The sequence below is a fragment of the Bufo bufo genome, chromosome 1, assembly GCF_905171765.1.
Source record: "Bufo bufo chromosome 1, aBufBuf1.1, whole genome shotgun sequence".
NCBI lineage: Eukaryota > Metazoa > Chordata > Amphibia > Anura > Bufonidae > Bufo > Bufo bufo.
Genome location: NC_053389.1, coordinates 567990770 through 568004245, shown reverse-complemented (window position 1 = coordinate 568004245; position 13476 = coordinate 567990770). Strand labels below are relative to the sequence as shown.

Below are 13476 nucleotides of genomic sequence, written 5' to 3'. Positions count from 1 at the left end.
TGAGAACGGTGGCCCTGTACCCTGTGGGGACCCCATAATGAATGGATGGAAAGTAGGCTGGGCATGTGCACCACTCCTTCATTCATCTCCGTGGGACTGCCAGAAATAGCCAAGTATTTGTACTCCGCTGTCTCAACCTGCAACTCCAGGTTTATGGAGCCCCTTAAAGGGGTATTCCCATCACAGACAATGGGGGCATATCGCTAGGATATGCCCCCATTGTCTGATAGGTGCGGGTCCCACCTCTGGCATCCGCACCTACAATGAGAATGGAGCGAGGAAATATACGGAGGGCACACTGAGCATGTGCAGCCGCCCTCCATTCATTTCTATGGGGCAGCCGAAAATAGCTCGGCTATTTCCCTCTGCCCCATAGAAATGAATGGGAGCAGGGGCCGCGCTTGCGCAGTACACTCCCATTCACTTCTTTGGGAGCAGCGCTTGGTGGTGGGCGGACCCCAGGAAATCCGGGGTCCTCCAGCCACAGCTCTGCCCGCTCCGTTCTCATTGTAGGTGGGACCCACACCTATCAGACAATGGGGGGCATATCCCAGCAATATGACCCCATTGTCTGTGATGGGAATACCCCTTTAAACCCTCAGCTATCTTATAGTTTTCACCTATCCTTTGATGGGGTCAGGCAATATCCATAGTCAGGAGACAGGCTGAGGTCAGGGCAGGCTGCGTACTAGCCTATAGGAGAGACAAGTCTGAAATCATGGCAGGCAACAGTAGGGCAATCCGAGAACAGGTTATTGTCAGGTCAGGCCACTAGGAGTCTGTGCTCAGAGGTCAGACAGAAAATGACACCTATGCTGTTCACTAGAGACTAGATAACCTAAAACTCTGGCACCTCCTACTAGGGAGGGTGCCTGAAATACCCAAGGACAACCACCTACTGCCTGGATGTGTGCATGTTGGCCCTTTAAGGGTACATGCACATATTCAGGATTTATGTGCAGAGCAACCGCACTGAAATCCGCAGGTGTTCGCAGGCAAATCTGTGCGGTCAATCCGCATCAATTGGTGCAGATTTGCGTGCGGATTTGGTGCGGATTTTACTAAGTGAATGAAGAAAATCCGTTCAGGAAAAATAAAATAAATTGACATGCTGCGGATTTTAAAATCCACACCGCAGGTCAAAATCCGCGCTGAAAAAAATCTGCACTGAGAATTTCAACTTCTCATAGAATAAAATGTACATGACCTACAGTGCAATCCTGATCGTGTGCATTTAGCATAAGGCTGAGTTCACACGGGCGTTGCGGGAAAAGGTGCGGGTGCGTTGTGGGAACATGCGCGATTTTTCCGCACAAGTGCAAAACATTGTAATGCGTTTTGCACTTGCGTGAGAAAAATCGCGCATGTTTGGTACCCGGACTTCTTCACAGAAGTTCGGGCTTGGGATCGGTGTTCTGTAGATTGTATAATTTACCTTATACCATGGTTATAAGGGAAAATAATAGCATTCTGAATACAGAATGCATAGTACAATAGCGCTGGAGGGGTTAAAAAAATAATTTAACTCACCTTAGTCCACTTGATCGCGCAGCCCGGCTTCTCTTCTGTCTTCTTTGCTGTGTGAAGGAAAAGGACCTGTGGTGACGTCACTCCGGTCATTACATGATCCATCACCATGGTAAAAGATCATGTGATGGACCATGTGATGGCCGGAGTGACGTCACCACAGGTCCTTTTCCTGCAATCAGCAAAGAAGGAGACAGAAGAGAAGCCGGGCTGCGCGATCAAGTGGACTAAGGTGAGTTTAATTATTATTATTATTTTTTTAACCCCTCCAGCGCTATTGTACTATGCATTCTGTATTCAGAATGCTATTATTTTCCCTTATAACCATGTTATAAGGGGAAATAATAATGATCGGGTCCCCATCCGGATCGTCTCCTAGCAACTGTGCGTGAAAATCGCACCACATCCGCACTTGCTTGCGGATGCTTGCGATTTTCACGCAGCCCCATTCACTTCTATGGGGCCTGCGTTGCGTGGAAAACGCACAATATAGAGCATGCTGCGATTTTCACGCAACACACAAGTAATGCGTGAAAATCACCGCTCATGTGCACAGCCCCATTGAAGTGAATGTGTCCGGATTCAGTGCGGGTGCAATGCGTTCACCTCTCGCATTGCACCCACGCGGAATACTCGCCAGTGTGAACTCAGCCTAAGAGTCTCTGACCATGCACAAGGAGTAGGCCAGGAAGCCTAGTAGAAGATGATCAGGTCGTAACTTACATATCCTGACGAGGATGCCAGCAACTGGGAATGCTGTTGGCAGAAGAGAAAGGTCGGATGGTGGCAGGGTAAGTAGCGAGGGGACAGACTGCCGGCATAACAGTAGCGCCCCCCAACGTCCCCTTTTCTGCATGCCACTCCCAATGGCTCCCAAGACCTCTCCAAAGCCTTTCCCGTCCACTAAGAAGTATATTTTACCTATTACTTTCTCCATAATGAGTATGTTCTTGACCTCACAAGTACTCTCTGAACTGACTGGAGAGGTAGTAGGGATGGAACCCTTACCAGTACCAGATGAAGAACTCAAGCTTGAATAGAGAAACATGAAAGGAATTAGGCACACGTAAAGAGGCAGGAAGTCATAACTTATAGCAGACAGGATTCAAGGAAGCGAGGAGTTAGCTTGTGTCCCCCAGGACAGAACCGCTGTCCTCTTGGATTCAGGTACAAAAGTTATACCAGAAGCAATATCCCTAATACAAACTGGAGCCACAGTCACAATTTTGGCAGGATCAATGTTTTGTGATCAGTATAAATCACGACTGGATGACTTGCTCCCTCCAAGAGATAATGCCACTCCTCCAAGGCCATCTTCATGGCCAAAGGTTCTCAGTCACCGATAGAGTAATTATGATCTGCATCATAAAAAGTCTTGGAGAAGAACCCACAATTCACCATCCTGCCTGAGTCAGAAGTGCCCCTGTGGATGAAGTGTCTGCTGCCAAAAAGAATTGCCCGGTAGCATCCAGACAATGGAGGACTGGAGCAGAGGAAGAAGCTTGCTTAAGGCCCCTTTCACACGGGCGAGTTTTCCGCGCGGGTGCAATGCGTGAAGTGAACGCATTGCACCCGCACTGAATCCGGACCCATTCATTTCTATGGGGCTGTGCACATGAGCGGTGATTTTCACGCATCACTTGCGCGTTGCGTAAAAATCGCAGCAAGCTCTATTTTGTGCATTTTTCACGCAACGCAGGCCCCATAGAAGTGAATGCTATTATTTTCCCTTATAACCATGTTATAAGGGAAAATAATAATGATCGGGTCCCCATCCCGATCGTCTCCTAGCAACCGTGCGTGAAAATCGCACCGCATCCGCACTTGCTTGCGATTTTCACGCACGGTATTTGCTGGATGCTGTGTGGCCCTGTATACCTGGCTGCCTTATAGCTAATAGGGTGCATTATGTTAATATTTATCCCATGCAGTTCTGTATTCTGGTGCCCAGGTCCCAAAATGCACAGCTGACTAGCTACAAATCCTCGAAGGGAACACTGCCAGCGATGCAACTGAAAGTTTTGGGGGGGCCCAAGCTGAACCTATGCACCTACGCCCCTGGCTGTACAGGTCGTACATACATGTCCACCTCTGGCTGGCAGCTTCCCCCTGGTGGTAGTGGTCGATTGTTGGGGGTTCCCTCACCAGCATTCAGCCATGTTACATTTTCTTATGTAATAAGCTCTTCATTCATGAATCCATTTTTCTCGAGTAGTTGCCTTGAAGTGGCGCTCAAGTAAGTGCCTCATTTTTTTCCCCAAAAAATTTCCCTTAACGCATAATGCTAAGGAGCTGAGCCCACTCCAAACGCAGTGGGTGCCAACTGTATAATACAGCAGACACCGATCCGCAATGACCAGGATCAGAGATAACGCCAAAACCGCTCACTTAACCCCTCAGATGCCACGTTCATTAGCGATCGAGGCAGAGGGATGTGGAGGTTCTCAGGCCTGCCATGGTAACCTGCCTGCTAAGCTGTACACGTGGCACAGCTCAGCATTCAGCACGTCAGAATCGCATTCACCATAATAGATGTCTGTTATGGTGAATGTGACAAGGGATTAAAAGATCTCAGGTTCTATCTCCCTAAGGGCTCATGCACACAAACGTTTTTTGCGTTCAGTATACTGGCCATTTTTTGAGTTTAGTATGCGTTACTTATACTGAACCATTCATTTCAATGGGTCAGCAAAAAACACTGAAGTGTCTCCGGGTGCATTCCATTTCCATATTTCCGTAAAAAAATAGAACATGTCCTATTAGTGCCTGCAAATCACGTTCCGTGGCTCCATTCAAGTCAATGGATCCGCAAAAAAAACAGAACACATACGCAATGTCTTCCGTATCCGTTCCGTTTTTGCTTAACCATCTACTGGAAAGTTTATGCCCAGCCCAATTTTTTCTATGTAATTACTGTATACGCCATGCGGAAAAACACAACAGAACCGGAAACACTACTGAAACAAAAAACTGAAAAACTGATCCATTAAAAACGGCCCACAAAACACTGAAAAAGCCATACAGTCGTGTGCATGAGCCCTAAGGAGGCTGAAAGTTATTAAGTTAAAAGTAAAAAAACATATCAGATATTGTCGCGTCTGAACTATTAATGTATTTAGAAAAATTCCCTGAGCGGTGAACGTCCCACAAAAAACAAGTCCTTGTACAGCTCTGTAGGCCGAAATATAAAAAAACTGGTTTTTATTTTTTTTTTAAGTAAAGAAACTAAATACTGTAAAAACTATACAAATTTGGTGTCGCTGACCTTGCCACATTTGTTTTCTTTTTTTTTTTACCCGAATAATTTTTTTCCCCATTTTACAATACAAGATACGGTAAATTAAATGGTGCCATTGAAAAAATGCATCTTGTCCCGCATAATAAGCCCTCATATGGCTATGTGAACAGAAAATTAAAAAAGTTATGGCTATTGAAACGTGGGGTGGAAAACTCAAAGATGAAAATAGGCTCAGTTTTCCGAGATTTATTACTATTTTTTTCCTGTTGACCGATCCTCTGTATAGGTCATCAGTATCTGATCAGATACAGGAGCGCCTGTGCCTTCTCAAACAGCTGATCGTTGGGGTCCCGGGTGTCGGACCCCCAGCGATCAGATATCGGTGACCTAGCCAGAGGATAGGACATCAGTAAAAAAAAAACTTTAAGGGGTTAAGCATTGAGGAGAAATGGTGACTGACCTATATTTCTTCAAAGTAGCAGTGGACTATGCCATACTCCATAAAGCCACCTGCCCTGTTGGTAAAGCCCATACCGTGCGGCTATTATACCTACACTGAACATGTAGAACTCTGTTCACAGCACACAGCCTCGTCCTCCGCCCTCTAATCTCACAATCCCAGTGGAAACGCTAGACTCTCTCTGACCATGTTCACACCAGATTTCGATGATCACAAACCGAATGATTATGATCACGTGCTGTGATGACCCAATACTAGCACATTACTGGGCACAGCAGCCAATGAACGATCAGATGTCAGAGGCGCCCCCGCATCCCGGCCAATAACGTGGCAGCTCTGCTAAACATAAACAAACAGACGCTCCGGCAGCCGGCAAGTGACGCAGACGAGGGGGCGTGTCTTTACGTTCGCCAATAGGAGGAGAGAGACGCAAATGCGCACGCGCAGACACATCCAGCCCAGAGCGGCTCTCAGAACGCTGTTCTGGTCATGGTTGTCCGGGTAACTATGTGCTGAAGTTGGGGCTGACGTCTCCTGGAGGCACAGTACTTCCCGTCGGGATGCTAAAGGTAACGCAGGAAGTGACCGTACTGTGACTATGGGGCATGTTATCTGAATAGTGCCCAGCTGACTACCTACCTATATTGGGGTCCCGCATTCCGGGCATTTCTAGATAATGAGGTGTGTAGCTGTGTGTTTGCTCTGGGGCCTGTGTGGCAGTGAAGTGGTTAAAGTATTGACTTGCTTTATATCCCATGTTTTTTGTGAGTGTGCCTTAACCCCTTTAGGACACAGCCTTATTTCACCTTAAGGACGAGGCCATTTTTTGCAAATCTGACCAGTGTCACTAAGTGGTGATAACTTTACAACGCTTTGCCTTATCCAGGCCATTCTGAGACTGTTTTCTCGTCACATATTGTACTTCATGACACTGGTAAAATGAAGTAAAAAAAAAATAAAATCATTTTTTATTTATAAAAAAAAAAAACAAATTTACAAAAAAATTGTAAAAAAAATAGCAAATTTACAAATTTCAATTTCTCTACTTCTATAATACATAGTAATACCTCCAAAAATAGTTATTACTTTACATTCCCCATATGTCTACTTCATGTTTGGATCATTTGGGAATTACATTTTATTTCTGAAATTTTCAAAAACCCAATTTTTAGGGACCAGTTCAGGTCTAAAGTCACTTTGCGAGGCTTACATAATAGAAACCACCCAAAAATGACAAACTTTGTTAACCCTTTAGGTGTTCCACAAGAATTAATGGAAAATAGAGATGCAATTTCAAAATTTCACTTTTTCGGCAGATTTTCCATTTTAATAATTTTTTTCCAGTTACAAAGCAAGGGTTAACAGCCAAACCAAACTCAATATTTATGGCTCTGATTCTGTAGTTTACAGAAACACCCCATATGTGGTCGTAAACTGCTGTACGGGCACACGGCAGGGCGCAGAAGGAAAGGGATGCCATACAGTTTTTGGAAGGCAGATTTTGCTGGACTGTTTTTTTTGACACCATGTCCCATTTGAAGCCCCCCTGATGCACCCCTAGAGTAGAAACTCCAAAAAAGTGACCCCATTTTAGAAACTACAGGATAGGGTGTACGTTTTGTTGGTACTAGTTTAGGGTACATATGATTTTTGGTTGCTCTATATTACACTTTTTGTGAGGCAAGGTAACAAAAAATAGCTCTTTTGGCACCGTTTTTATTTTTTGTTATTTACAACATTCATCTGACAGGTTAGATCATGTGGTATTTTTATAGACCAGGCTGTCACGGACGCGGCGATACCTAAAATGTATACTTTTTTTTAATTTTATGTAAGTTTAACACAATGATTTCTTTTTTGAAACAAAAAAAAGTAATGTTAGAGTTTCCATAGTCTGAGAGCCATAATTTTTTCAGTTTTTGGGTGATTACCTTGGGTAGGGTATGACTTTTGCGGGATGAGATGACGGTTTTATTGGCACTATTTTGGGGTGCGTGTGACTTTTTGATCGCTTGCTATTACACTTTTTGTGATGTAAGGTGACAAAAAATGGCTTTTTTTTTTACACCATTGAAATTTTTTTTTTTTTTACGGTATTCACCTGAGGGGTTAGGTCATGTGATATTTTTATATAGCAAGTTATTACGGACGCGGCGATGTAAGGTGTTTGTGTTTCAAAAAAAATGTTTTTTTAGCACAGTTTTTATTTTTTACGGTGTTCATCTGAGGGGTTAGGTCATGTGATATGTTTATAGAGCTGGTCGATTCGGACGTGGCGATACCGAATATGTATACTTTTCTTTTTCCCCTATTTTTTACCATTTATTTTATTTTTTGCTTTATTTGGGGAAAATGACGTTTTTGTGTATTTTTACTTGAAACTTTTCATTTTTTGGGGGGGGAAACTTTATTTTTTCAACTTTTTTTTTCACTTTATTTTTTTGTCCCACTTTGAGACTTGAACTTTTGGGGGTCTAATCCCTTTACAATGCATTCCAATACTTCTGTATTGGAATGCATTGGCTGTATGAGTAATACAGTGAGTATTAGGCCCCTTTCACACGGGCGAGTATTCCGCGCGGATGCGATGCGTGAGGTGAACGCATTGCACCCGCACTGAATACCAACCCATTCATTTTTATGGGGCTGTTCACATGAGCTGTGATTTTCACGCATCACTTGTGCGTTGCGTGAAAATCGCAGCATGCTCTATATTCAGCGTTTTTCACGCAACGCAGGCCCCATAGAAGTGAATGGGGCTGCGTGAAATCGCAAGCATCCGCAAGCAAGTGCGGATGCGGTGCGATTTTTACGCACGGTTTCTAGGAGACGATTGGGATGGAGACCCGATCATTATTATTTTCCCTTATAACATGGTTATAAGGGAAAATAATATCATTCTGAATACAGAATGCATAGTAAAACAGCGCTGGAGGGGTTAAAAAATAATAATAATAATTTAACTCGCCTTAGTCCACTTGATCGCGATGCCGGCATCTCCTTCTGTCTCCTTTACTGAACAGGACCTGTGGTGAGCATTATAGGTCAAGAACCTTTGGTGACGTCACTCCGGTCATCACATGGTCCATCACCATGGTAAAAGATCATGTGATGACCGGAGTGACGTCACCAAAGGTCCTTTACCTGTAATTAATGCTCACCACAGGTCCTGTTCAGCAAAGGAGACAGAAGGAGATGCTGGGCCGCGATCAAGTGGACTAAGGTGAGTTAAATTTATTTTTTTTTTTTAACCCCTCCAGCGCTAGTTTACTATGCATTCTGTATTCAGAATGTATTATTTCCCCTTATAACATAGTTATAAGGGAAAATAATAGAAATCTACAGAACACCGATCCCAAGCCCGAACTTCTGTGAAGAAGTTCGGGTTTGGGTACCAAACATCCGCGATTTTTCTCACGCGAGTGCAAAACGCATTACAATGCTTTGCACTCGCGTGGAAAAATCGCGGGTGTTCCCGTAACGCACCCGCACATTTTCCCGCAACGCCCGTGTGAAAGAGGCCTTACTCATACAGCTTCCGGCCTATGAGATCCAGGGGGCTGGATCTCACAGGCTCGTCACCGGAAGGCAGCGCGATGCCTTCCTTAGGCATCGTGCTGCCTTCCATGCCATCGGGTCCCCCCTGCAGCCGCATGGGGACCCGATGGCACAGCCGCTGCAACCGCAGGTAAAAGCCGCAAACGGCAGGTCTGAATTTGCGACGATCGCCAACACGGGGGGGAGGGGTCACGGGACCCCCCCGCGCATCTAGCCAAGGTGCCTGCTCAATGATTTGAGCAGGCACCGGGTTCCGATCACCGCCCGCTGGGCGGCGGTGATCGGAACAACACATGACATACCGGTACGTCATGTGTCCTTAAGAGGTTAAAGGGAACCTGTCATCATCTTTATGTTGCCCATATTAACAGCAGCATAAAGTAGAGACAGGTGAGTTGATTTCAGCAGTCAGTCATTTATAAGTTAAAAGTAAGTGGTTGCTGAGAACCAACATCACAATCATTGCAGACTGGGCCTGGAAAAGAGTCCCGGCCTCCTGAGAAGAGTCCTGGTTATTCATGAATTCCTGCTCTCCTGCCCACCTGCTGATGACTGACAGGCTTCTACCTAGTTTTCTCCCTTTCTCTCTAGGAGAGAACTGACAATCATCAGCAGATGGATGAGAGCAGGAGATTATGAATAACCAGGACTCTTCTCAGGTAGATTTGACTCTTTTCAAGGCCTGGGCTGCAATGATTATTATGCTGGTTCTTGGCAACCACTGACTTTTAGCTCATCAGTGACACACCGCTGAGATCAGCATTTCTGTCACTATTTCATGCTGCCCTTAGTGAGGTCAGCATAGAGTTGATGACTGGTTCCCTTTAAAGCCATATTTATGAGCGCAGCTGAAGGCTCATGCCCATGGGCGTATATTTGGGATCCATACCACATGGAGCACCTGAAGAGTGTTCATGCATTTCCGTTGGGCTGCACGTATATAAAATATGCATGCCTCCTCAGATGTATGTCTCCCCTAGAAGTGCGCTGCCGCCTCACGTAAATAGACCTGGTGTGTGCTGCTTGCCGTATTACACCGCTCCTGAGGGCTACACATCTATGAAATGAAGAAGACCTCCTCTGTTCTCCACACTGTCACACCGCTATGACACCTTGATTGACCAGCCTAATGTAATGACATAAAAGCATTTCCATCCATGACGTATTTATACCTGACCACGTACAGAAATGGACAGGTTGGGATAACGTTCCCAAATCTCTCCCGCCCCGGATGGTAAAAACTGCTCCCATTTCCCATTTGCTGCATGGTGTAGGAAAGTGGCAGCCAGTGCCGGGACAATCTGATCACGTGGAGGCCGGACCCACACCAGCGAGCTCAGTGCGAGAAGCTCTCTGAACTCTCCTGCTGCTGTGTCCCTGCCAGACCTGGAATCTGTTGAATTACACTGACAGAATGCCCTGCGATCCTGACACTGCCACGCACAGCAAGTTTCTCGCACTGAACTCGCTCGTCTGTGTCTGGCCTCATTCACACAGTCAGTGTTTGGTCAGGGAATGTGAGCCAAAGCCAGATGCAGGAGCAAATCCTTCCATTATACCTGATCTCTTTGGAGGCGCCACTCTATTGATGGAAATCACTCATCAAACACTAACGGGCACATTTACGGTATTAAGACCGGCATTTTAAATGCCGGTCTTAATAAAGATCTTGCGCTGGCGGTGGATCCACTGGAGTTGTGAAGAGGCGCTGGCCTCTACATAACTTTTGCGTATCCACTGACGATTCTAAATGTAAGCCAGCTACTGAGCTTACATTTAGATCAGTTTCTATGCCTGAAACAGGCGTAGAAAATGGTAAATCAGACGGACCTGCTGGCCCGTACTCTTCCGCGCCGCACCCACAATTTTAGACCTGGCGTGAAATACGCCTAATTTAAGCATATTTCAGTATAGTAAATTACCCTCTAACTGTATAAGAGCACTCTTAATGGCCATTTAGACAGGAGTGCACCTGTCTAATGGCCGTTAAAAAGGGGTAAAAGTGCCTTTCAGGGGGTTAAAAAAAGAAAAATATAATATATATATATATATATATATATATATATATATATATATATATATATATATATATATATATATATATATATATATATACTGTAATTTATTTCCCCAGTCGTCTCCATGACAGCACAAACTGAGATTGCCTTCCTCTGATAGGGCAGGAAAAAGCACACCGAGGTTAAAAACCCCACCCCCACCCCTCATCTCCAGTGTTTTTTTTTTTTCCTGTCCTGTCAAGGAAGGAAAGCCAGAGAGGTGCTGGGAGCTCTTCTGGGTTCCCTAGTCCTTTTTTTTCCATTTTTTATTTATCCTATGTCGCCCTGCTGCGGCGGGGCGTCGCCTGATAGACCGGAGGTCGGTTCCGGGGTCCGGCTATTCCTTCCTCCAGGCGCGGTCTATGCCCGGGTCTCCCTTATTCATGGTGCCCCCGGCGAAGTTCCCTCTGCGGCGGCCCAGGCGGGCTTGATGCAGCGTGGTACGGGCGGCTGGAGTGACGCTATGACGCGCTTCCCTCCAGTTGCCGCGTGATGACGTCGTGACGTCACGGAGGCCGCGGCCGGCGCCAAATTCAAAGGGACGCAGATTCTGACCGCTCTGAGGCCTGCACATTTCACCCTGTCTGCTGGCAGCAACACAAGTGGACGGGAGTTGAGAGGATGAGCGCCCCTACCACCACTGGCTCGGGTCCTGAGCCCCCTACCACTCTGGGCGGTGTGAGTAGCCTGCTGGCACCTAGTCATATTACGTATTTGCCCTGCTGTGGTTGACCCTTTCCTCCCTTGTGTATTACAGGGAGAAAAGGAGTCTACCTTTTCTGCTAAATCCAGACCCAGGAAGTGTGGCGTCTGCTCTAAGTGCCTTCCTTCCTCAGGGTTCAAGCTACTGTGTAAGGACTGCACCTCTACCGTGGTGAAGGCTGAGTCCTCTAGTTATATGGAGGAGATTAAGACTCTGGTCAGAACGGAGGTCCAATCAGTGTTGGCCGCTAGGGACCCTCCTGCCTCCCCTAAACCCCAGCCTCGCCAGGGCCACAGACCACCCTCCTCCAGAGGCTTTGACTACTCTGGGAGGGACCTGGACTCGGCCGACTCTGAATTATCAGATGTGGAAACTACTGCTAGATCTCTGGAATCGGAGGAAAGTAGTGAGTACAGGAGATTCCTCTTTAACCCAGAGGATATCGACGAATTGATCCGAACCATCAGGGCCACTATTAGGCTGGAGATCCCTAAGAGGTCCAAGTCAGTCCAGGAGGAGATTTTCGGGGGTTTAGGGGAGAGGCACAAGTCGGTGTTCCCGGACAATGTCCAGAAGATGATACGGGCAGAATGGGAGAAGCCGGAGAAGGGTTCCTTTATCCCACGGGGTCTTAAGAGGCGATACACCTTTGACGAAGCAGACTGTGCCGATTGGGAAGCCATTCCCAGGGTTGACGCTCCCGTTGCCAAGGTAGCAAAACGGACGGTCCTACCATTTGAGGACGCGGCGCAGCTCAAGGACCCTCTAGATAGGAAAGCCAAGAGCCTGCTCAAGAAGACATGGGAGGCTACAGCAGCTCTCCTAAAACCGGGGGTAGCAGCAACTTGTGTGGCTCGTACACTCACCGTGTTGCTTGAACAACTAGAGTACCATATAGAGAATTAGGAGGAGATACTGGACTAGGGCTGCAACGATTAAACAACGTTATCGATAATATTCGATAACGGGATTCGTTGTCAACGAATCCCGTTATCGAATAATCGTCTGATTCGTTGCTATGCGGGTGGTCAGGCGCTATGCCTGCGGGTCCTTGAACTTTAGATCACTGCATCTTTATTACCTTACAATGAAGCTCCAGTAACAGGCAGAACGGGCGGTGGCGTAACGTCACTTACTCGCATGACGCGCATGCTCCGCCTGTTTCATTCATAAAGTGGGTGGAGCAGGCGCGTCACGTGAGTAAGTGACGTTACGCCGCCGCCCGCTCTGCCTGTTACTGGAGCTTCATTGTAAGGTAAAAGCAGATGCGGTGATAAAGTTACTGCCGGTTAAGGAATACTGTTGTGAGCGGCGGGGCCGGGGCGGTTATGGGGAGGGGGATCGGTGGATGGCACTGTTATGGGGAGGGGGATCGGTGGATGGCACTGTTATGGGGAGGGGGATCGGTGGATGGCACTGTTATGGGGAGGGGGATCGGTGTCCCTGCTGGAGAATTGGGGAGGGATCACTACTCCCCCTTATTCCTGGTCCGGAAATCTAATGGCAATTTTCGGACAATCATAAATTTAAAACCCCTGAACAAACATATCACTTACCACAAGTTCAGGATGGAGATCCCCCCCCCCCCCCCATAACAGTGCCATCCGCAGATCCCCCCCCCCATAACAGTGCCATCCGCAGATCCCCCCCCCCCATAACAGTGCCATCCGCAGATCCCCCCCGCCATAACAGTGCCATCCGCAGATATCCCCCCCCCATAACAGTGCCATCCGCAGATCCCCCCCCCCATAACAGTGCCATCCGCAGATCCCCCCCCCCATAACAGTGCCATCCGCAGATCCCCCCCCCCCCCATAACAGTGCCATCCGCAGATCCCCCCCCCCCCATAACAGTGCCATCCGCAGATCCCCCCCCCCCCATAACAGTGCCATCCACAGATCCCCCCCCCCATAACAGTGCCATCCACAGATCC

General features: G+C 47.0%; 1 protein-coding gene across 1 annotated transcript in view; it reads left to right on the top strand.

Annotated features, from left to right (window-relative positions):
- Window positions 1–5642: 5642 nt before the first annotated feature.
- Window positions 5643–13476, top strand: part of TMEM243 (transmembrane protein 243) — a 33126-nt gene continuing 25292 nt past the window's right edge. The window contains exon 1 of the mRNA XM_040413142.1: window positions 5643–5794. The gene's annotated coding sequence lies outside the window, so the exon portion shown is untranslated. The remainder of the gene's footprint in view (window positions 5795–13476) is intronic.